This window comes from Lycorma delicatula, chromosome 2 (assembly GCF_047948215.1).
Source record: "Lycorma delicatula isolate Av1 chromosome 2, ASM4794821v1, whole genome shotgun sequence".
NCBI lineage: Eukaryota > Metazoa > Arthropoda > Insecta > Hemiptera > Fulgoridae > Lycorma > Lycorma delicatula.
In genome coordinates this window covers 105,211,785-105,235,532 of record NC_134456.1, presented here as the reverse complement: position 1 = coordinate 105,235,532, position 23,748 = coordinate 105,211,785, and the positions used below count along the sequence as shown (strand labels likewise).

The 23,748-nt window shown below is 29.5% G+C and overlaps 1 protein-coding gene across 4 annotated transcripts in view; it reads right to left on the bottom strand.

The window, feature by feature from the left end:
- LOC142319069 (luciferin sulfotransferase-like) overlaps positions 1-23,748 on the bottom strand; it is a 359,044-nt gene that overhangs the window by 167,071 nt on the left and 168,225 nt on the right. The gene's annotated exons all lie outside the window — the stretch shown is intronic.

Sequence of the window (23,748 nt, the reverse complement as noted above, 5' to 3'; positions counted from 1 at the left end):
GATTTAACAAGTGTTTCATTACCAATAAAACTTTTTTAAAGTAAATATTCAATTTTTTATGATTATTTTAAAAACATCCGGTTCCCGTGAATGACCCTCTACATATATATATATATATATATATATATATATATATATATATATATATGTGTGTGTGTGTGTGTGTGTGTGTGTGTGTACGCGCGCGCGAGTTTTATAAGAACATTTTGATTTTAGAACTATTACCACTAAAAACCATTTTATTTCTGTTACTTACGCTAACAGTTGGAGAAATAACTGCAATTTCAAAAGTAGAAAAATATTGTTGCTGTATCTTAGTCAATTATTAATTTTTTTTTTTTTTCTAATAGAGTTGTATGAGAGAAGTTATTTTTTAAGCTAAATGATTTCACAAGGGTAAAACTAATATTTTAATTTACATCTGAGAGAGGAATATTGAATATTAAGTTAAATATAAAGTTTTAACATTAATGGAAGTTCTTTTCAATCTTTACTCATACAAAATTGAATTTTTCAGTATTTTATACACTCGTATATTGATTTATTTTATGAATGCATTATACGAGTGATTGAAATCGCCTGTCAAAAAAAAAAAAAAAACAGGTTTAACGAAGGAAATTTGAAAGAATAAACGTTTTACTAATGACAGAGTATCCAATATTTCTGAATTTTTTAATTAATTATAAAATTATTCACTCATTTTAAAATGTTATTTGATAAGGGCACTAACATGAAATTTCAGTGAAATTTGATTAATTAGAAATATTAACTGTAAATATTTTCACTTCATTTTCTTTTAAAGATATCAATTAAACAAATCATGACATAATTTTAAGTACCTTGAAAGGAGAAAATTAATATTGTTCAATCAAACGTATCTTCGTTACAGTAAGTTACTTTGTTTTATTTAGGTCATGATACAATGAATTAATTATAGTTAGCAAACTGTGATTAATATTTTAGTAAATTACCTTTCCGTAAAGTTGATTGAAAATAGTTTTTTTTAGTTTAAAGTGCTGCAAGAAGGAAAGTATAAATCATTTATTAAAGAATTAATCATTTATTAATAAGTCAAAAAATGGAGTATGGGTTTTTTTCATTTCTCGACGTATTATGACCCATAAAACAAAAAAAAAAGGTTGATAACATTTTGGGGACAATATTTCTAGGTAGTGGGATAGGTTTTTCGGAGTCTAGTTTCTCAATATTTTGTAGACATAACCCCTCTTTATTTACGCTCAGTACATGCATGCGTGCTTATTTTACCATTTTTAAAAGTAGTTTCTTCCAAACTCTTCTTTCTCCCTTTCCCAAAAATCGAAAAGCTTTCTTTTTATTTATTGCATATATTTTAACCGAATTTTTTTGTGTCCAACACATAATTGTATTGCAAGTGACACAAGAAAAAGATATTTTGAGGGCAATATTGGGTGGGGGAGTCGATCAAAGTTTAAAAATATTGATTTTTTTTACAATTTTTAAAAATGTTTGGTTTATTTAAACTTTTAATAATAATATTACAATAAAATTTAATCATAATTCACTCTTCGTGTAATATTTAACGTGTAAAAAATACTTTTTACACGTTAAATATTCATCATTTATTAATCCTGCTGCTCACCTGTGATTTCACAACATTGCAGACGACTTCAGCAGCTGTACGTCATTGCTACACTAGCGCTCCTTGTGGTGAGAGGGGATACTAATGACGCAGTATACCACTTAGTCACTAATTTATTTGAGCAGATTTTCGGGTGCGGGTGCGATTTTGCAAAAAAAGATTCTTTTGGAAATATTATTTTTTAATTGTTAAAAAATGTGCCTAAAAAAAATAAAACCTTAATTAGGCGAAATCTTGAGATGTTGAGATTGACCTTGCTGTACAGCCTCATTTCTTTGACCCTTTAAGTTGAAAATTTAATGGCATTAATGCCCCATGTATAGAAGTAATCTGTATATGACAGATTTCTACTACTATATGACAGTATACAGATCTTTATATGACAAATTATCCTCTTAGTTCCAGCATATCTATACATTCTAACGAGGGTTACACTCTCTCTATCAATCACACACACTCTCTCTCTACGTATTTATTTATTTATTCTATGTAATTATATCACTTGCGTCTTCCTTTACTGGACGGTTTTTATATTCCTCTTTTTTCTATATATTACATAATTTAGTAAAACACGATATAAAAACGAAATTATCAATTAATTAATTTATTTATTTATTATTAAATTAATTGTTCATGAAAAGAGAAAGAGAAAATGTTAGAGTCTTTAACATTTAAAATATTATGAGATTTAAAATATAATTATATTGTTCGGCTGGTCAGAGATAAACACTCTGTTCTGTATTGGTACACCTAATCATAATTTTTGTAGAACTAATTGTAGTATCACACAATTCCAGCAATCGAAACTCTCCTTAGATCTTGTTATTTTATAATGATATTAAGCGCAGTTTATCGGAGTGATAATTAAAGCATTGTTATAGTTATTAAAATTTGTTAGTTGTAATCATAAAATATGAATTAATGGTTGATTTTGAAGCCTGATCAGTTGAAATAGGTGAACCGTAGATGAAAAAAGTTAAATATGATATGTATCATCTAAGCTAAAAGAGAATAAAATTAATGACCCAAAATTAACGGCAGTAAAAAGGTAAGACGTAATGTAAATAAAAACTTTATAAACCACCTAAATTATGAATTGTTACAACTACTTTATTTATCGACTGTTACACCTAAATAGTTTGATTATTGAGTAAAATTATGTTGCTTAATAAAAAGGTTATTATAAAGTAAAGTAAGACTACCTTTCATTTTTACCGTTATGAAAAGTGAATTATTTAGTATCAAACTAGTCGATAAAGATAAAACCCGAGCTATCAAAGAAACGTTTTTAGTCCAATAGAATGTCAGTGATTGCTTCAAATCACTATTTATACCACATTTTATACTTACTCTTTGTCATCTTTTTTTTGTTTTTTGTATCTTCCATCTACCCAACCATTATATAATCCTGTGATATGTATGTGATCTAGTGAATAATTAATGGAATATTCAGAGATCCACAAAATTGTTTTGAACTTCTATTATGCTCAATAAAAAAAACAAATTAAGAAAATTATGCACACTTAAATTATTAATTTATTAAAACATAAATTATTGTTGTTTAGGCACAACCACTAGATAAGAGGTGTTTTTTTTTTAATTTTTAGAATCACAAAAATTATAACTTTTTTTAAATAAATAATTAAAAAACTTTGTTTTGGCTGATTTAAAATTTTCTGTTGTTACTTTATAGAGCTCACATTTGTATTTTTGTGTGTATGTATTCGCTAGTGTAGAACTTCTTTTAAACCGAATTTTATTAATATTTATTAAATATTTAATAATATTTATTATTTTATTAATATTAATATTATTATTATTATTAAAAAAAAAAAAATTATATTACTGTGGTTACAATGTAAGCACAGTAAGATTATTTATACATATTTTTCAATTTTGAGACGATTCCTAACCAAGGATTCACATAGGTATTGCCGTTTTATGTGAGCAGTTCCGAGAAGTGCTGCTTTCTGCAATTGTGATATTAAATCAATATTATAATTAAATTGGCTTAGGCCAATTAATTATAATATTCTTTATATTCTTAGAGGCTTCAAAGTTCTTTTAGAGGCTTGCTGGTATGCCTTCTGGAGCGCCTGTTGTTATTGGTACTTCAGTGGTCTTTCTCCAAAGTCGTTGGATTTAATTTGTAAGTCCTTGATCGTGTTATTTTTTCAAGTTCATTTTCCTGGAGTTGACCCTCACCGAGAATAGTTAGTATCTGTTATGCAAACGCATTTTTCTCCCACTACAGTGATGTCTAATGTGCTGTGCTACAAGAGGCGGTCAGTTTGAAGTGTGAAGTTTCAGAGGATCTTCTCGGGATTATTTTCAACTATTTTACCTGACTGATGTTCTCAACAGTTACTGATTGTTCCATACTTCTCGGATAAGTGCCAATGGTGGCTACTTTATTATATCTTTCTAAGTAATTTGTTTGTGCAATCTTCTTGTAGCGCAAATTAGGCATTCAGTTGTCGCTTCAGCCTCCCTGCACAGTCGAGATTTTCTCTCTCTCTCTGGATCTTATCGATTTTGCTTTAATGGTATTGGTTCGTAGTGCTTGGTCTTGTGCTTCTAGTACAAGGCCTTTTGTTTCGCTTTAGCAAAGTGCAACAAACTGCTACGTTTCACTGCTCTTGTTACCCTCTTGGAGGTTGCTAATATACTGGCCGTGCAGTAGTTTACTTTGTCATTTTTCTCTTCTGCGTTGACCACGTGACTATTCTTTCTTACTTTGTTCATCTTTTTGAGTCCCTTCTTTGCAAGCTTCTGTTCTTGACTTCTTTCAATATATTTCGCCAGTGCTATCTTTTCTTCCTCTACTGCTTACTGTAGTTGAATCTTCCCTCTTCTTGCTTCATTCCTAGGCAAGTACAGCCTGTCAGTGTCACCTTTGTGGGTTCAAGGTATGGTTAATTGTCATTATATTTTTTGGTTTTCGGTCTAGGATTTCTAATTCAACTTATGTCCAGTTATCTATTCAAGCAATATACCTAACAACAGGCACAGCCAAGGTGATCATAGCTTTAATGGAATTGCCAGCATTGAGTTTTGATTCTAATAATTTCCTAATTCTCCTGATGGACTCCTTGCTTAATCTGGTTTTTACCTCTCTGTGCTTGATATTATCCACCAGAAGAATTCCTAGATATATGTAACTTGCTTCAGAGGCCAGGCTCTTTATTTCATTTGGCATTAATTAAGAAAAGTGGCTCGCGCCGTTGGTGCGAGCCACTTTTCTTCTATTTACTGACATGACCGCGCTCAAATTTCTGCCCAAATTCCATGAAAATATCAGAGCTATAGATTCATACTGTTATTTAACAGGGGCTGAATTTCATTTTGAAATTTGGCGTACCATTTTAAATTTTCCATATAAAGAAGGTTGTTTTACTTTTGCTGATTATCGGAGGCTTGTCATTGTTGGCCTATTTTGTTCAAAATTGTTGACAGAAGTATTAATGCGTCTACAAAAAGGAGTTAGGAGAATGTCTTCTCGGAATACACCGCAACAAATGTTAAAATTGCCCATAATCTATTCCTATAATTTTCATTTTAGGATCCAGTTATGTGGTAAGGAGTTAAACGTTTTTCTGTACCTTTTCCGCTTTTACCACAATTTTCTTCACCTTATGACTGATTAAAGGATTGGTTGAATGTCTTCTCGGAATACACCGCAACAAATGTTAAAATTGCCCATAATCTATTCCTATAATTTTCATTTTAGGATCCAGTTATGTGGTAAGGAGTTAAACGTTTTTCTGTACCTTTTCCGCTTTTACCACAATTTTCTTCACCTTATGACTGATTAAAGGATTGGTTTTTTGTCCTTTTCAAAAGTCTCTTTAACATCCTTATATACAACGTTCATCGGTGGCTGCATCATCGTAAGGTTTATTGGTTTCTTTCGCTGAGTATATTCCATCCTAGTAGCTATGAATTTCTCAATCGTAGCAGCAAGGCTTGGTGCAAGAGCAGAAAGCAACTACTCCACACTAACGTTGGATGAAGAAGGGGCAGTAGCTGCTTCTGCATAAATTTTCGGTCCATGTGTTCGACTGCTAACAATTTTCCGCGCTTTTTTTTCAGGGTTTTAACCTCCTGAATCGTAGTTTTCTTTTTGTACCCCGGACAGTTTCTTGAACGGCAGTTGTGCTCTTTGCAGCTGACACTAACTGACGGATCTTTGTATGGATTGCCTTGATGGTTTGTTAAACGTTAACACGTGCAAAGTAGAAGGAAGAACCTCACCATTTCTTCTCCTGTTTAACCTGTAGCATTGAATCACTCCTCTACTTGACAATTCCTCCACTATTTCTTCTTCGGTGCAATTAAAAAGATGGCGACAAACAACAATTCTTTTCGATGAGTTACGAGTACTATGAGATTGGAAAAACACAGAGAACTCATTGGTCTTCTTTAAACCTTGAAATTTTTGGCTTTGACTGTCATTTACTGTTTCGATCTACAGACTGTTAAACGTCCTGCGTATTCCTTGACGACCACCAGCATAATTTATCATCTTCCCAGTAATTAAGAATGGGCTGACTTTCTGGAAGCTACCATTCTCTCTCGTAATCAAAAGATGCATTGATATGGGCGCACTATTACTGAAAAAAAAAGCTTGTCGACTTCTCAACACTTTTCTAAGTTTATTTGTATCCTTACTTCGTTTTTTGTTCGCTTCTGGCGAATCGGTTATTTCTAGACGAGATTGTTTACATGAACAATCTGCGCCATGTTTGGTTATTCAAGATTCTGCTTGAAGTGTTGATCCCTTCTGTAGCAAGTCTAGCCGCCGGGATACACCCTCACTCCAGTGCTACTAACCTTAGAGGTCGGATCCGATACTCCAGTGAACCGGCAAATGTTCTAGCAGAAAGCATATACACAATCTTTGCGCTGATTCCAGGCCCTACTCGCTGAACTGAGCTCCCATGCACCAACATAAATGTCCACCTTACTACATGCATTTTTTATTATTATTATTATTAAAATTAATTTGGCTAGGTGTTTTTCACTTGTTATTGATAGGGTACTATATGAATAATTATTTCATAATACATGTAATTTATTTTCATAATAAGAACTAAAAATTATTTCAGTATGAAATCCGGCAAAATATATTTGTGAAATGGACAATTCATAAAATAAAAACGCTATAAAATAAATAATTTCTATCTATTCTTTTGTGAAAATTGCCACCAGGAGTAAAGTTACATTTTGATTATGTATGAGAGATAAAAATATATTGTTTGTACCTCAATAAACACATTCAAATTTTATTTAAAACACATGAATAGTTTATAAAACATTTCATTTTAAAATTCGGTATTTCACCGAAATGTATATAAGTAAATTTATTACACTTTATAGAAATGAAAATATCTTTAAAAAATTGTAGACAACCTTTTAGATAAATAGAGATTTTTATTTAAAAAAAAACGAATGTATCATGCTTGTCAGTCAATACTAAACCGTTGTTAGTAGCTTATGTTCTAAAGAATACTCTCATTGTTATTATATTTTAATCAGGCAGACACATTTTCAAGAATTATTACTGAGAAGAGATTATCACTAAATTCTTTGTTAGAACTTATCATCTTTAAGTGAAGATAAAGATTTTTAAATATTCTTTTAGCTTTAATAAAAGATTTAAAAATTCTATTTTATTCCTATTAGAATTTATTTATTCGTTTCTTTTTAATATGTTTATTTATATAAGCATCAACAATTAAAGTCATTAGCGACTTATCAGTGTAGTGTAACTGTACCGGTAAGTCTTGAACAAACTCAGGCCAACTGTTCCTGAAATGTGTGTTTATTGAAACCCAACCACTAAAGAACACTCGTATCCACGATCTAGTATTCAAATCCGAATAAAAGCAACTTCCGTTATTAGTTTTTGAACCTGAGAACTCCTGACTTTGAAATAAGTATTTTTTCAACAATTTCAATGCACTGATAAATTAAAGATTAGTAAGCCGTGGTAGCTGTATTTTTTGGGGGGAAACTACTTCTAATGACAAAATTTCAGAAAGAATCTGTAGAATTATTTTAAATTTTTTGGTATTACAAGAAATATTTATGTAAACAATTTTAATGAAATGCAATAAAATAGCAGTAATTAAAAAAAAAATCAATCAGTCTTATGCCTTATTTTAAATACTGGACATTTTAATTTAATCATTTTCAAAAAAATTGTTTTACTTGTTAAATGTTACTAATTTTAAAAATTAGTAACTTAAAAATATAATAAATATTAGTAATTTAAAAATATACTGAACTTTTTAAAAAGTATATTTTTTTATAAGACGAAAAATATTTTTTTAAATTCTTTTAAGGATATTTCCTCAAAATTATTTTCTTTTAATTTAAACTTACACTTCTTAAGTTTTTTTTTTATTTTCTCTCAAATTGTTGTTTTTATCTTTATTTACCTCAAACCTAGAGAAGAATGGTAATAAATTTACACAGGTAATTTATTTAAAAGAAAATAAAAAACAACAAAAGTAAATACTTGTGTTACTTAAAAAAAGAAAAATGAGAGAAAACTTACTTATATTACCTTGTAGAACCACCTCATGCTCAATTTCATTAAAATCATAATTTTCTAATCCTTCTTCCCTAAAAATGTTTTATTTTTATTATTTTTCAATGTGTAATTGAGTGATTCATTATCGCACTCCAATAAGGTAGAGTAAATATAAAATTCTTCTTTTTTTTAATTCTTTCATAAAAAGTAGAATGACAAAAAATTATCGACGTCATAGTGATTTTTGACTCATAATTTGTCGCAATAACAAACTCGCATGTAAAGAATTTTGAAGTGACTTTATTTATTAATTTACTCATCAAATTAAGTTTTCCAATATTTTTAAATTTATTACTTCAACATCTCACTAATTTTGTATTCGTTAATTACCAAATAAAAGTAAGAATCTTTACAATAAGACTTTTTTTACACGAAGAAAACAAATCCTTTTCTTGTCATAGATGACCATAATTTTTTTGTCGTTAGTTATTTATAACACAAAAGTTATTTGAAATAGAAACTTTTATTGTTTGTAATCACGAGTAGCGTTAAGTTGACAATATTAATGTACTTGGATTAGTTAATACATTTTTTTTGTCTATCTGTTAGCAATTACAGTCGGTAACTAATAAGGGATCGTAAGCAAATTTCACCAATAATAATCACTTGGATAATCACAGGTCCCCGACAAAACCCCTCATTAAACCATACAAAGGTTCAATACCTCATATGTAAAAAAAAAAAAAAGTTTAAGTGGTTCAAGTAAAGTTCAATACATAACATAGCAAGAAATAAATCACAGGTATAAAAGAGTAGAATAAATATAAAAATAATGTCATCAATACCAGTATATGAAAACAACACTATAAAAAAAAATCAAATATTCGTCGGTAAACATAAATATTTGTAATTTGTAACCTATCAAAGTGACGTTCACTACAATTTTTCTTTTTTTTTTATCATAGGTGTTCGCATGTAACAGAATTTTAATCCAGTACAGTCTCAAAAGAATTTTTATTTTATTTTTTATCATTATTTTGTAATCTTTCATTTTAATTTTATATTTATTATATTATTTGTATTATATCTAACATAACCTAATTAATATTATTTTTCCATTTACTAATACTAGCACATAAATGAAACTGTTAATATAATAATTTTATTCTTTGATTAAATGCATACAAATTGCATTACCTGAAGTTCTCCCAGGAAATCCATAACCTATTCTACTGAAAATAATAGAAACAGTTCATATAAACATATGTTCTAAAATGCTTCGTTTGCGAGTTACGGCTAGTGAAAGATTTCCCTTGGATTTTAGCTACCCCGGTGAAATCACGTCGTACTGAAATATTTAGAACGTTAATTAAGAGATAGAATGGGAGATTACTTATGGTATTTGGCTTGAAAAATCAAATAAAAATGTTTTTTTATGTTTGACGTACAATAACTTTAATTAATGAGTAATAAACATGTAAAACATTAAAACAAAACTTGAAGATAATTTAATTTTAAAAAAAATGGTTTATTTCTGTTATTAATAAATAAATTATTATATAAATAATTTTTATTTATTTATTTATTTTACAATTGTTATGTAATTTCCAGAGATTTAAAAAAATTTTTAACAGTAAATTCTGTTTTTATAATTTTTTCACATCAGAAAAAAGAATTTGGTTTTTGTTTACACTAAAAAAGTACTTTCAGACAAATTTAGTAATAATGTAATGTTAATAAATAAAATTCAAATTTTTCTAACGTTTCTTTGTTTTATTCAGCCTCTTTTCACCATTTTTTTTTCAAAATTAAAAACTCTACAAGTTTTGTTTAAGATTTTTACGAGTTTATCACCCACTTAACAAAGTTATTTTACGTCAAACATAAAAAACAGGGATTTTACACCAATTTATTGGTTTTTACTCTAGATTTATCAAGAAACTACTGAAGATAAGGTTCTAGGACCAATTTTATTGAGTTTTTCAGGTTAAATACCATAATAAATCACTAATTCTGTCTCTTAACGTCCTAAAAATTTTAATATGACCTCATTTCACCGGGGTAGCTAAAATCCAAGCCATATCTTACGCTAACCGTACCTCCCAAACGAAGCATATTAGAGCATATGTTTAAATTAACTTCTTCTGATAAGTGCATATCAGCCTTCATAGTTGAAAATTAATAAATATAATTTAAAGATTATTTTCAGCATGTAACGACGAATATAAATCAATTTGTGCCAGCAAATTAAGATAAGCATCCATATAGGATGAATAAATTTTACTAATTAAAAAACATTGTACTAAATTAGCAGCAAACAGTATTTATTTCATAAAACTATAGATATTACAAAAGTTAATTATTCATACGTCATTCTTAAGCTAAGAATAATTAAGTCTCATGCTTAATTTTTAATTTTATTATCATTTATTCTTTATTAAGTCATTATAGTACCTAATTAAGCCCAGGGGATAAATCATTAAATATTTCTTCACGGACATAAAACTTTTTCATTAAACTTAATTGAAAATTTAAAGAAAAAACGATTTAATATTCGTTGATTTTTGTATTCATTTAGCCTGATTTTTAAAAAAATTTTTTAATAACATAGAAGTAATGGTACAAACTCTCATTTAGACTAAATAAGTTATTTTTATACTTCTGATTGAATAACCGTATATTATTCCCCTTATGTATTATTATTTTGTTTATACTGAAAAATATTTTTTTTTCGTTTTAAAGGAACGTGTGGTACAAAACAGAAAATATGGGGCTGTACATACCATATGGCTTAGATCCGGCCCCTGCATGATAGGAGGGGAGGTTTTTTAGCGGGTGAGAGCCCCGCACACCTGACGGCGGCTGGCAGAGCTATTTCCTCCCCATACGGAAAGAAAAAAAACAAAATATAAATAAAAACTAAGCAAAACCGAAAAATAAAATTGAGCTAATACAATTTCAACAAATGAAATAGCCTCTTCAAGAAGCAGAAATAACATTAGGATACGTTTTACTGCCTTTATTAATTTACTGTCTGTTCTTTATTAAGAAAGAATGTTTTTGAACAAAGAAAGAAAGGATTTTTATTGTGGAAAGTTTTAATTGTGCTAAGTTGTACAACTAAATTTCTTGTTTTGTGTCAAGAAGCGTTTCAATTGCAGTTCCCGAGTAAGATTGTCCAAATAAATAAATTCCAGTTCAGGGTTTGATAAAGAAATATAAAGGAGCTGGTTCTGTTTGCAATCAGAGAAATAATCGAAAACGTTCAGTACTTAATGAAGACACATTGGACGATGTAGGGCAAGTTCTTTCAACTCATCAAACAAATAATTACGAAAAATTGCGCAACAAAAATAAATATCTCTGTGTAGTGCCTTTAAAGCTACCAGGCTAGTTAACTTTAAGCCATACGAAATTCGTGCATCACATGAATTACACACAGTTGATTATGCTGTTAGGCACCACTACTGTTTCTTTTTTCGGGAGAGCATTAAAGTGTTGGATAATGTATTTTTTAAGGCTTTGTTTCATTTGAGTGGTTACAGTAATAGTTAGAAAAATGGCTAATGGAACTCCAACAATTCTCACATCTTCCACTCACGATAGGCACTATAGGCACAGAAAATTGGTGTGTGGTGTGCAGTTTTCAGGCGAAGAATAATTAACCCCATATTCTTTAAAAACACTCTTAATGTAGACCTCTATCAAGAACGTTTTACGCAATTTATTGCAAATTTAAAATTAATGTAGGGGATTCATGTTTTCAACAAGATGGGGCCACATGTCACAAGGCAAGAGCAACAATGGACTTTTTGAGAAATTTTTTTGATGAAAGAGTAATATCGATTGGCCTAAGGTTAGCTAGGTCATCTGATCTTTCTCCTGCAGATTTTTTTTTTGCTGGGGATATCTGAAAGTTTGTGTATTCAAAAATAATCCACACCATTGAAATACTGAAAGCCAATATAACTCAAGAATTACGATAAAGTTGAAGAAGTACACTTCGAAAGATTGCAGGAAAAACAGAGCAAAGGCTTGCATTGATAAAAATGGTGGATACTTTCAACATTTGTTATAAAAATATCTGATCTCAGTATTGTTTTGCAAAAATAATTATAAAATAATTCTCATTTATAACTAATCGCATTAAATACATTACTTTTTTTTTTTTTTTTAAATTGGCGTGATTTTTTGGGATGCATTTTAAAAGAAACACTCTGTCGTTATCCAGTAGTTCCCGAGAAACAGTTTTACTACTTTCCTTTTTCCCCCAAAAAATACTTTACTTAAAGTTGTGAACCCCCCAAAAAAAAAACACTGTTTTAGGTCTGTCAATTCTTCCCTTTTCTAAATTGTTAATAAATAGATTAAAAACTTTGTAAAAGGATATACACAGAATTTAAGTCAAATAGATGTAAGAGATGTCAGTTTGATGTAAGAAACGTCAATAGAAAGGAAAAAATATTTAAATTCGAGTTTTATTTAAAACGAACAAAGATATAAGCCGGACAGAAAATTAATAATTATAATTTAAAAATATAATATTTTTATGCAGGAAAGTTAAAATATTATCCAGATAAAATGAAAACAGCAAATAACAAAAAGCGTGAAATTACATGTAATTTAGAAAATTATTCAAAATAACCAATATGTAATAACGCTTCACTGTGTTAATTTAGGTTGGAAAGAAATAAATAAATACGGTTTTCATAAAAAAAGTAGCTTTATATTTGTTTTAAAGGACTTCTGTCAACGGAACATTTTTTCTTTTGGCTTTTAATAACTGTCACTTTTAGCATACTTTAGATTCAAATTGTGCGTAATTTTGTTTGAACCTATTAGTTTATGGTCAATTTTATCAATGAGTGCAAAAACAAACATTTTCAACATACTTTACATTTTTATTTCCGTAAAAGCAAGAAATCTGCTGAGGCTCCCAAAGATATATGTGAAGTTTATAGTGCTGATTGTCTAACAGAACGCACATGTCAGAATTTGTTTAAAAATATCCGTTCTGAAGATTTTGCACTTAAAGATGACTAACGTTCTGGTCAACCTATTAACGAATTCTATGAAGACCAAATCAAAGCCATGTTCAAAGCCTACGATCGTCATATAACTCTGCGAGATGTTTCAGAGAGGCTATATGTATTGCACACAATTGAAAATCATATAAAATATCTTTGGACTCTTTAAGAAGCTGTATATTTAGGTTCTTCATGAATTGAAAGATATTCACTTAAGACACCGAATCAGTATTTGCGACTTCAAACTCAATGAAGTAGACTTTTTTGAAACGATTCATCATTGGGATGGAAAATGGATCGTCTAAAATAACTAAAATTGAAATCGATCATGGGCTTAGCGTGATGAACCGGCACAAACCATATCGAAAGTTAAATTGTATCAAAAAAAGATCATGCTGCCAATTTGGTGGGATTACACAGTTGTGGATTTTGAGCTCCTTCTACAGAACTAAACGATTAATTCAGATGTTTACTATCAATAGCTAATGAAACTGGAGGAAGAAATCAAAGAAAGATGACCAAAATTAGAAAACCGCAAAGGAATCGTCTTCAAACAAGACGATTGAAGGCCTCACATATCTTTGTTAACTCGTGGAAAATGGTTGGGAGATGATTTCTCATCCCTCCTACAGCCCTGATCTTGTACCATCAGATTATCATTTATTTTGAAGTTTGAAAAACTCTTTGAATGGTAAAATTTTCACTAATAATATAACCCGAAATCGCACTTGGTTCACTTTTTTCCTAATAAGGACCAGAGGTTCTATTAGTAAGGATTAATTCTTAAAGTAAGAAGTATTTGTATGAGGGATGTGTGTGTACGTGTATCAGCTACATTAAAAATTCTTTTGTACTAATTAACCAAACGTATTCTTTAGTATTCATATGACTATATGTAGTAGGCCAGTGGTTTGGATCAGTGACCTTGGGCCAGTTAACTGCTCTTCCCTACCCCATTCTAAATGTATAAAAAGTAATTCCCGAGTCTCTCTAAATAAATCTGGAGCTGCTGTTTCATCATAATCAGAAAATTATTTTATATCTTTTTGGTAGAGGATTAATTAAAAGAAATGGTAATTAATTTATTTCGTGTACACGTCTTTCGGAGCGTTTGATGAAAATGTATGTGGTGTGTGTGTGTGTGTGTATATATATATATATATATATATATATATATTTATTTATGTATATAATTTTTTATATATGTTTATTTATTTTAGAAAAATTAAAGAGTTTATTTCATATTTATATTAACATCAGATATTTTGTCAAATAAAAACTTCCAAATTTTAATGATTATTTTCTTTATGTCTTCTTTTCTAATTATGTATTAAAATTTGATTCATCTAAAAAATGTTTAAATTATTAAACATAAAACATGTACTTGTGTTATGAATTACATTTTAAGGACCAAAAATAAATAACAATGATAATTACTTTCAAATAATTATTTTACGTTCAAAGATTATTTAGAAAACATAAATATCAAGACTAGCTTTAATAAATACATATACATGTATTTGAAAAATTCAGGGTAGGTTAAATAACTTTTAAGTAAACAATGATAGAAATGTTTATTTTAATGACTTAGCAGACCCAGCAATGATTCACTGTTGCTAGATTTCAGTATATACTCGTATATACTGAATTATTATATGGATTAAGTATTATATAGGTATTATATAGATTATAGATTAATATAACCTATTATAGATATATTAAACATTATTGTAACGTATTATAAATTGATATAACGGGTATATATAGATTAACACAATTGAAAATTTCATAAAACATAAACAAAATGAATATTACGGAACTTCACAAAATTTAACCTTTCCCTTTTCCTCTTTTATCCGTTCTTCCTTTTCCCTTTCCTCCTTTCCTATTTCCCCTATTCCTCATTTTCATTTTTCCATTTTCATGTTTACTATATTCTCTTTCCCCTGTTTTCTCTTTTTCCTCCTCCTTTTCCTTCCCTTTCCATTTCTCTTTCCCTTATTCCTTCCTCCTTTCCCTTTTTATTTCTTTTCTTTTCCCTGTCCATTTCCTTTTCCCCGTTTTCCCTTATTCTTTTTTCCACTTTTCCCTTTTACCTTTTCCGTTCTTTTCCTTTTTCAATTTTTCCCTATTCCCCTTTTTTCCCCGCGCGTAAATTGGTCCAGTAGTTTTTTTTAGTTTATAGCGGACACACATATCGGAAAAATTTTAATGGAATCGTAAAATATTTAGTATAGCGTGTGTTGCTTTTACGTCCAAAAGATAGCGCTGTTTTTAAAAAAAAACATGTTTTTACCTGTCAAAGGTGTGACAGGTAAAAAAAAAAAATCTTTGTTATATAAATAGTAGGTATATAAAAGCACGCTCGTATTCGAATGCAACGTTGTTTCAAAATTTCAAAGCAATCGGTAAAGATCTTTCGGAGATTTAAGATTTTGAACAAACGAACATTTACATTTTTATTTGTATAGCTTTAAACATTTTTTAAACAATTATACGTTTTAGAATTATATATATATTTTTTTAATTTAAATGTAATTACAGGTTTTTAAAATTCTTGAAATAAAAACAATTTGAGGCACATTTCATTTTCTAATATTTTTTTTCAATCTGACCAAAAACATTTAAGAAAATTAAGTTTGAATTGACCGGTTGAAATCTTGTTTAAAGTCAAGGTAGGAATTTTAGTTTAAGCAGTAAAACTGTACTCTCTTGCTGTAAATATAGTGTTTAATAAAGTATTACTTGACCTTGAATTTAATTGTTAGTTCAATTTAACAGCTCTGTTAAAAAAACAAAATTTTCCGTATGAAAAATGTTATAATTTTATTTCGTCATCTTAGGATTTATTCAATTTCAGTTTTCTGTATTTCTCCCTTTATTAGTTGGATCAGTTAAATATAATACTTAATACTAATATCTATTTCATATACAGAGTTTTCATTTCAATAAGGACACCAATTGATTTCAAAGAATGTGACAGCTACGAAATTCAATTGTTCTTTTATTTGTTACATGAATAAAATAAAAGCTTTATTTTATCTTTAACACCAAACTAAATTTTTGCCACAAATTAAATGAGAACGACTACTTACTTCATAAATAAATAAAAATTAATTGAGAAACCTTTCTTTTTCTAATAAAAAATCTTTTATAGAGCAAGCAAACAACTAATTACAGAGATTAATTATGAAAACGTAAATAATAGAATTTCTTCTTAATAAAGTTATAATTTCTTAATTTTTTTAATAATCAAAGGACAAATCTTAAATTAAATTTTTTTAAAATTTATAAGTATATTTTTATTATGTAATACAATAAATGCAAATACTTTGTCGTATAATGTACTATGATCGGCCGATTATAATTTGATCATTGAAATTTACGATTTTTAATCTCAGTATCCCTTACTATTTTAAAAACAAAAACACTGTTATAAATAATTACTAATTTTCGAATATCATACATAAGAGAAATCCCCAAAAACCTAAAAACGTGAGTGAAATTAATGATATGGATTATACGAAAAAGATTAGTTTTTCATTTGGTAAAAGGTAACCTGGATTTAATTATAATTTGTGGTTATGATTTGTAATAACAGCTGAGGTAAAAGTTGGATTGTTTAGTGTATATATAGTTACTATTTCATAAATACGAACTACATTATTACAGTTCAATGAACAGTAAAATGAAATTTTTTTCAAAACAGAATTTATATCACCGCCTTTTAATATAACATTCGACTAGTTTATGGTAGAAATAATAACGTATAATTTAATACTTGTATTTTAAAATGATCCCATCAACTTTTTTTTATCAATTTTAGAAATTGTTAATGTTTTAATAGTCTGATATATTACAGTATATAGCGTAATAAAGTTTAATATTTAATTTGTTCACTAATATTACTAAGTTCTTAAAAAATGGAATAATTTAATTAACAGTCTCTATAACTTAAAAGTTTTTATTAAAAAAAAAAAAAAATAATAATATATATGTAAGCATTATGTCATTCTAAATAATCTTTTCAAGTTCATACAGAAAATAACTGTGTTTGTCATCAACTAAATCAGTGTCAGTTTAGTTAGCAATTGCATTAAATTGCATTATGCCATGTAAAATGGCACAAATAAATAATATTTATTTCAAGTATACACTATTAATCTAGAAAAGATAGAGCATTACTAATGAAACCTGATGTCTAATGACGTAGGGTGTGGTTAAATGAAAAATAATATATAAAATTGCTAAACATATAATAATAGAATAATAATGGAAATGTAGATAAAACCTGACAACTAAAATATTTCACAATTTCTAACTTAGGTCATTTTCATTAATAGAAAAAGTACATACTGCAGTCATAAAGTTACTAACAAGTTCAGTTGAATAATTTGATAATGTCATTGGTGAAGAGATTATATATTTTTTTTATTATTTTGCGAAAAAAATAACTACTGACAAGTTCTTAATTATGTCCAATGCTTAATTTAAATTTTACCTATCAAATCGTAACTTAATCGAAAGAAACGTTATACTTATTTATCCTTTCAAAATGACTAGTGTTATTGTTAAAAACTACGATATCCATTTAGCCTAAGTTGTATACCTCGATAAACCGAATGTGAAATTTATCTTACCTGCAAAAATGTTAAAATGAACTACATTAACGCAAAATGCCTTCAATTCATACACATCTGTTCTTTCAGTTCAGAGTATAAATCTTTTTCAATTTCATAATACAATTTCTGGTATTATGAGCTAAATTTATTTCGACTAATATTTAGAATATATTGAGTTTATATAATTGATATCATTATTTACTAAAGAAAACAAACTTCCTCATTTGTTACTCAAGACGAATTCTAAATAAATATGCGTACGAAAACAAGGTAATATTAATGTTGAATTCTAGGTAAGAAATATTTATTGGTAGCTTAAACAATGTTTAGGTTAATATAATGGAATGTACTTCGTTTATCTCTCTCTCTCTCCCTCCCTCACACCCTCTCTCTCTCCCTCCCTCTCTCTCTCTCTCTCTCTCTCTCTCTCTCTCCCTCCCTCACACCCTCTCTCTCTCCCTCCCTCCCTCTCTCTCTCTCCCTCTCTCTCTCTCTCTCTCTCTCTCTCTCTCTCTCTCTCTCTCTCTCTCTCTCTCTCTCTCTGTGTGTGTGTGTGTGTGTGTGTGTGTGTGTGCGTGTGTGTGCGTGTGTGTGTGTGTGTGTGTGTGTGTGTGTGTGTGTGTGCGTGTGTGTACATATTGATTTAAAGTAATGAAATTGCTTCATATTTCAAAACTGAGGGGTAAAAGGAGGTAGAAACAAAAGTGGATCCACATAGTTACAAAATTACAACTTTACGAGTATGTTGTGTGTGAAATTTTTGTCTGCTGTCTTGGATTCGCCATATTGAATCATACCTTTTTTTAAAATTGAAAGGCGAACATATGATAGATAATTTTTAACCGACTTCAAAAAAGGTGGTTATGTATTCACCCGTATATTTGATCGCGCATTCATTTTCCTATTAATCCGATTGAAAAAATTCTTGTTGCAATCGACGCAGCTGCTTTTCGCGGTGATACCATGATAAAAAAACTTTTCGACACAAAAGATGGATGGTAAAAGTAGGGATAGTAGAAATCCTGATATTCTATATGTGTGCGTCACGTGCGATGATGTGTATTGCCTTCTGCATGACAGGTAATGTGAGTTTCCGCACAAGGTTTGTAGCACCGTTAATCAAAAATCGAGATATCTCTTCTTAAACTATTCAGACCCAATATACATTAAATATAATATACAGCATCGGCTGCAGTTAATGTTTGGAATTAATTGCACAGTTGCTAATAATAACAGTTTTTACAATAATAATAATAATAATAATAATAATAATAATAATAATAATAATACACAATGACTAATAATTTGCAACACTACCAGTGAAATGGTTAGGTCAAGTGATATTATTCACTTTAATTATCACAATATTTAAATTTATTACATCCATTTATTTCCATTTAAATTATTGAGTTGTTTTTTCATGTGCTGGTGTGAGTAATGGTTTCATTCGAAAAATTCATCGTATTTGCTAAAACCGTTTGCTAAATTTCATTTTTCTATCTTTAACTGTAGAAAGGTTATTTAAAGGTTGACGTACTTTAACATGAGAAATAGCCTTATATAAATTCATACAAATAATAGTTTTTCAAAACCTCTTTCCAATTATATATAAAACAAAACTTCGTGACTGGATCTCTATAATTTTTCAAAAAAACGTTGTTTTAAAATTCTCATTACTTGCGTTTTTTTCCGTCTAAAGAGTTCTGTAATAAGATATAAACACATAGGAAAGACATATAAATATTACGACTCGTAAAAAAATATTTATTTGTTTGAAAGAAATAGGCTTTATTACTGTAACGAAATTTTGTCAGTGGAAGTCTTCAGTTTTTGTTACTATTATTATTATAGTAGAATTAAATTATGTGTGTATATACGTCCAACAAGAACAAAATTGATTACACCTGGACTGTAGATATTTTAACAGAGACATTTTATTGTCCTATCCTTTAAGTGACCTTAAAGGATAGGACAACAGAGCTATGTGTATTTTACTACACAACAGTACATTTCAAAAATAAACTAAATATTGTATTTCTAATTTACAGAACGTTTTCATTTAGAAAAATAAATAAACAAATACAAGTAAATATTCTAAAAACAGACAACGTTATTAAAATTTCTTACCTACGAGGGATATCTCTAAAGTAAAGACCGCTGGGAAGATTCTCTCCTTAAGGGTAGCGAATCTGTGTCGTTCATGACACGCTAGTAATGTACACACTGCATTGTTGTCTGCAAGTTGTTGCGTTGTAGTATCTTTGATTGCGTGTGAGTTATTACATTATAAAATCAATAGGAAAATCGATGTTGCCGCCGACTGTGAAATACGTGGAGTCATACGTTTTTTAAAGCATTAAAACTTTAAGCCGGCTGAAATTCATACGCAGTCGGTTGCTGTGCATGGTGTTAATGTAATGAATGAAAGAAACGTCCGAAAATGGTGTGAAAGGTTTAGAAATAACAGAATTAATGTGCATGATGAAGAACGTTCATGGAAGCCGTCGATAATCACTGAGGACTTGTTGAAACGCGTCGATGATGAAATTAGAAAAGATCATCGCTCAACGATTTCCGATCCGGCTCCTTATTCCCTGATTTTTCAAGAGCTGTTATCGGTCTCATTGTTCATGACCATTTAGGCTTCAGAAAGGTTTCTGCACGTTGGGTGCAGCACGTCATAAAAAAATCCAAATGGAATATGCTTTGGAAATTTTGATTCGCTACGTAGAAAAAGATGATGAGTTCCTTAATTCGACTGTTACCGGCGATGATACATAGATTTCGTATTACACGCCAACCAAACCGACAAAGGTCAAGCCACAGTCATTTGGATGCAAACTAATAGCCACAGTCTTTCGGGATCACAGTCTTTCGGTTTGGGGTTCATACTGCTGATTGATTTCACGCCGCGTAGAACGACTGTAAATGCAGAATCCTACTGCGAAACTCTATGTAAGTTACGGTACTCCATTCAATATCGGCGACGTGGGCGGCTGACTGACGGCGTCGTCCTGCTGCACGATAGTGCCGTCCACATGTTGCGGGATCGAGACGTGATTTAGTGAGAACATTTGGATGGGAAATTTACGATCACCCTCCATATCGCCCGGAATTAGCTCCTTCTGATTACCATTTGCATGGGAAGTTCAAAGAATTTGTAGATGGCAAGCGATTCGTGGGTGACGATGAAGTTAAAAATTCTGTTAATCAGTGGCTAAATGGACTGGCAGGAGAAGAATACGACGAGTGTATATTGATGCTGGTGTATTGCTACGATGAATGTTTTGATTAATGTGGTGATTATATAGAGAAGTAGTGTAAGGTATGTCGTTTAAGAGAAATAAAAAAATATTTATAAAGTTTTCACAGTAAATTGTTTTACAATGAAACGGTTTATACTTTAGAGATAATCTGTCGTATTTAAAATAATAATCGTTGTAAAGAATCGTGTAGTTTATAAATTTATACGTCGTCGTAGGGGATAATTTGTTCATGCCGATCTACTAACTGGAAATGCTAAGAAACTGTGACTATAAAAAAATAAAAGGAGATAGAAATAGGTGTTTGTGTGTGCCCCTTGTATATTTTCAAGTGTGGACATGCGAGTTCGTAAACAGAATAATTTCTATTTAATTTCTTGCGGAAGTTACTATCCTTTATATTTACTTGTTCGAATTATTAGTTTTGTAAATTTTTTAAATATAAATCACCAGCCCCCTTATTTATCCCCATTACTTTTTTAGTTTAGATAATGCAGTTTCATTTTCCAAATGTTTGTTCAAATTACTGGAAAAAAATCATAGAAAGACTCCTTTAATTTTACTCTATTATTAATGGTTCAAGAGGTAAGCCTTTCAATCAGGAAAAAAAGCGGTATATTCGTATTGATAACGTGATTTAAAAAATCTCTACAATATTTAAAAGTAATCATTATTTTTATGAAAATGAAGGAGTACTTTATATATAAAATAAAAAATATCAAAAATAGGTTCTATGGAGACGATGATAGTAATGTAAGAACTACGTAATAACGTAGAGTACGTAGTTAAATTATGATTTTTACTATTGCTTATAATCAAGGCACGTCTAATGACTTTTTTTGTGAAAAGTAATCTACATTGTCCGTACTAATATAAAACATTTAATTACATAATAAATGCCACTTTATAATGTGATGTGATAACTTTTTTATTATTAATATACATACTTTCTTACCTAGCTTAAATAAAAATAGATATAAGATATAACAGGTTATTTCTTAAATAAAAAGTTCTATAAGAGCAAAGTAAACTTTGGAATTGGTACTGAAAACGACTAACCCGTCAGGCCCTGAAATGAAACGCTCATTCGTGTAAATCGGGCAAACCGAGTTTAGCCGATCGCGGGATATAGTCTACTGGTAACGAATTAAATCTTAACTGTCAGGCTCTAAGGTGAATTGCTTATTCGGGAAAAATCGGAGGAGCCGATTTTAGCCGAATGAGGTAAAGTAGGTTAGCTGGGTAGTGAGTAAGTATGATCCGTAAGGCTTTACTGTGATACGTTTATTCGGTTTAACTCGGGAAGCCGAGTTTTTCGACCGAGAGGGAAAGAGTCAGTTGTGCGAGTTTTCTGCCTTGCGGTGTTTCGTTTTACATTAAATACGTTAATAATTGTTGTTTGGTGTACGTGAAATTATTTGTGCAATTACTACATCTATCTCTCAATGTATACGTTTAATGCATCATCGTTCAAGTACTGAAAAATATTATTGAAGAGCAATTCAGTCATTGCATGTGTTCAACAGAAATTTTTAAGGTACATATAGTAATAGAAACTATATATAATTAATTATTATTTATTTTTAAATTAATTAATAAGAAGTTTTCACTTTTGCCGTGAGGTCTTAAGCATACACAATTATTATTTTTTTAATTATTCACCATTCCTAAGTGAAGCAGCTCCCAAAGTAATAGGCTGCGCATTATTTTTCAGTAGAATGAGGTTCATTAAATTGATGCTTTACACTATTTTTCAAAGCTTTCTTATGAGTGTGTCATATTTGAAGCACGTGACATCCATCCATTTAAATAATAGCTACTACTATAGAACAGCTGATAACCAGATTAGTATTTGTCTAAATTGTGGGCAGTAAGAAAATATGTATTCGGCAGTCAAAGGAAATATATTTATAAGAAAAAATTTGAGTATTTCAGTAATGTAAAATAGTTCATAATAGAAATAAATTAGGAGATAATGTAAGACTAAGGTTACAATCTTTTAACCATCATTATAAAGCGATATAATGAATTTAAAGTCATCTGTAAAGATATAACATGACTAAATTTATTAAATTTTGTCTTTATTTCTTAAGAATAAACTGACATGGTCAGTTTATACATCCCGGTCAGCGATGGCATTTTCACACACGCTACAAATCGTTCATCTCATCCTCTGAAGTAATGCTTAACTGTGGACTCACAGGTTAAAAAAAAAAAAATAAATAAATAAAAAAGAATAAACTATTTTCCATATTAAAAAAGATTTAATCAATTTTTTTACGTTGTTTTTAAAAAAGATTTGTTTTGAAGAAATTGTTTTTATAGCGAATTAACGAAAAAACTTTACTGACTAGTGGCAGATGTGTAATATTACGCCTATAACGTTACCTTCTTTTTAAGTGTTTGGTTTTTTTCTTAAGTTGTTCAATTTTTCTTGCCTTCTTTATTTTTAACTACTTTTACTACTCTGCCTCTACTTCTACACATACCAGTATTTCTATGAAAAACGTTTTCTTAACAGGTTTTTTGATTACTCTGTATTTTTTTTTTCCAAACTTTCTCGATATTTATTAGTTAGTTTTCCATTTATTTTTATATCATACACTGAACGTCCACGAAAATTATTAATATTCTGGATTTTTTATGATTAATTCACAAAAATCAATCACTCAAAACT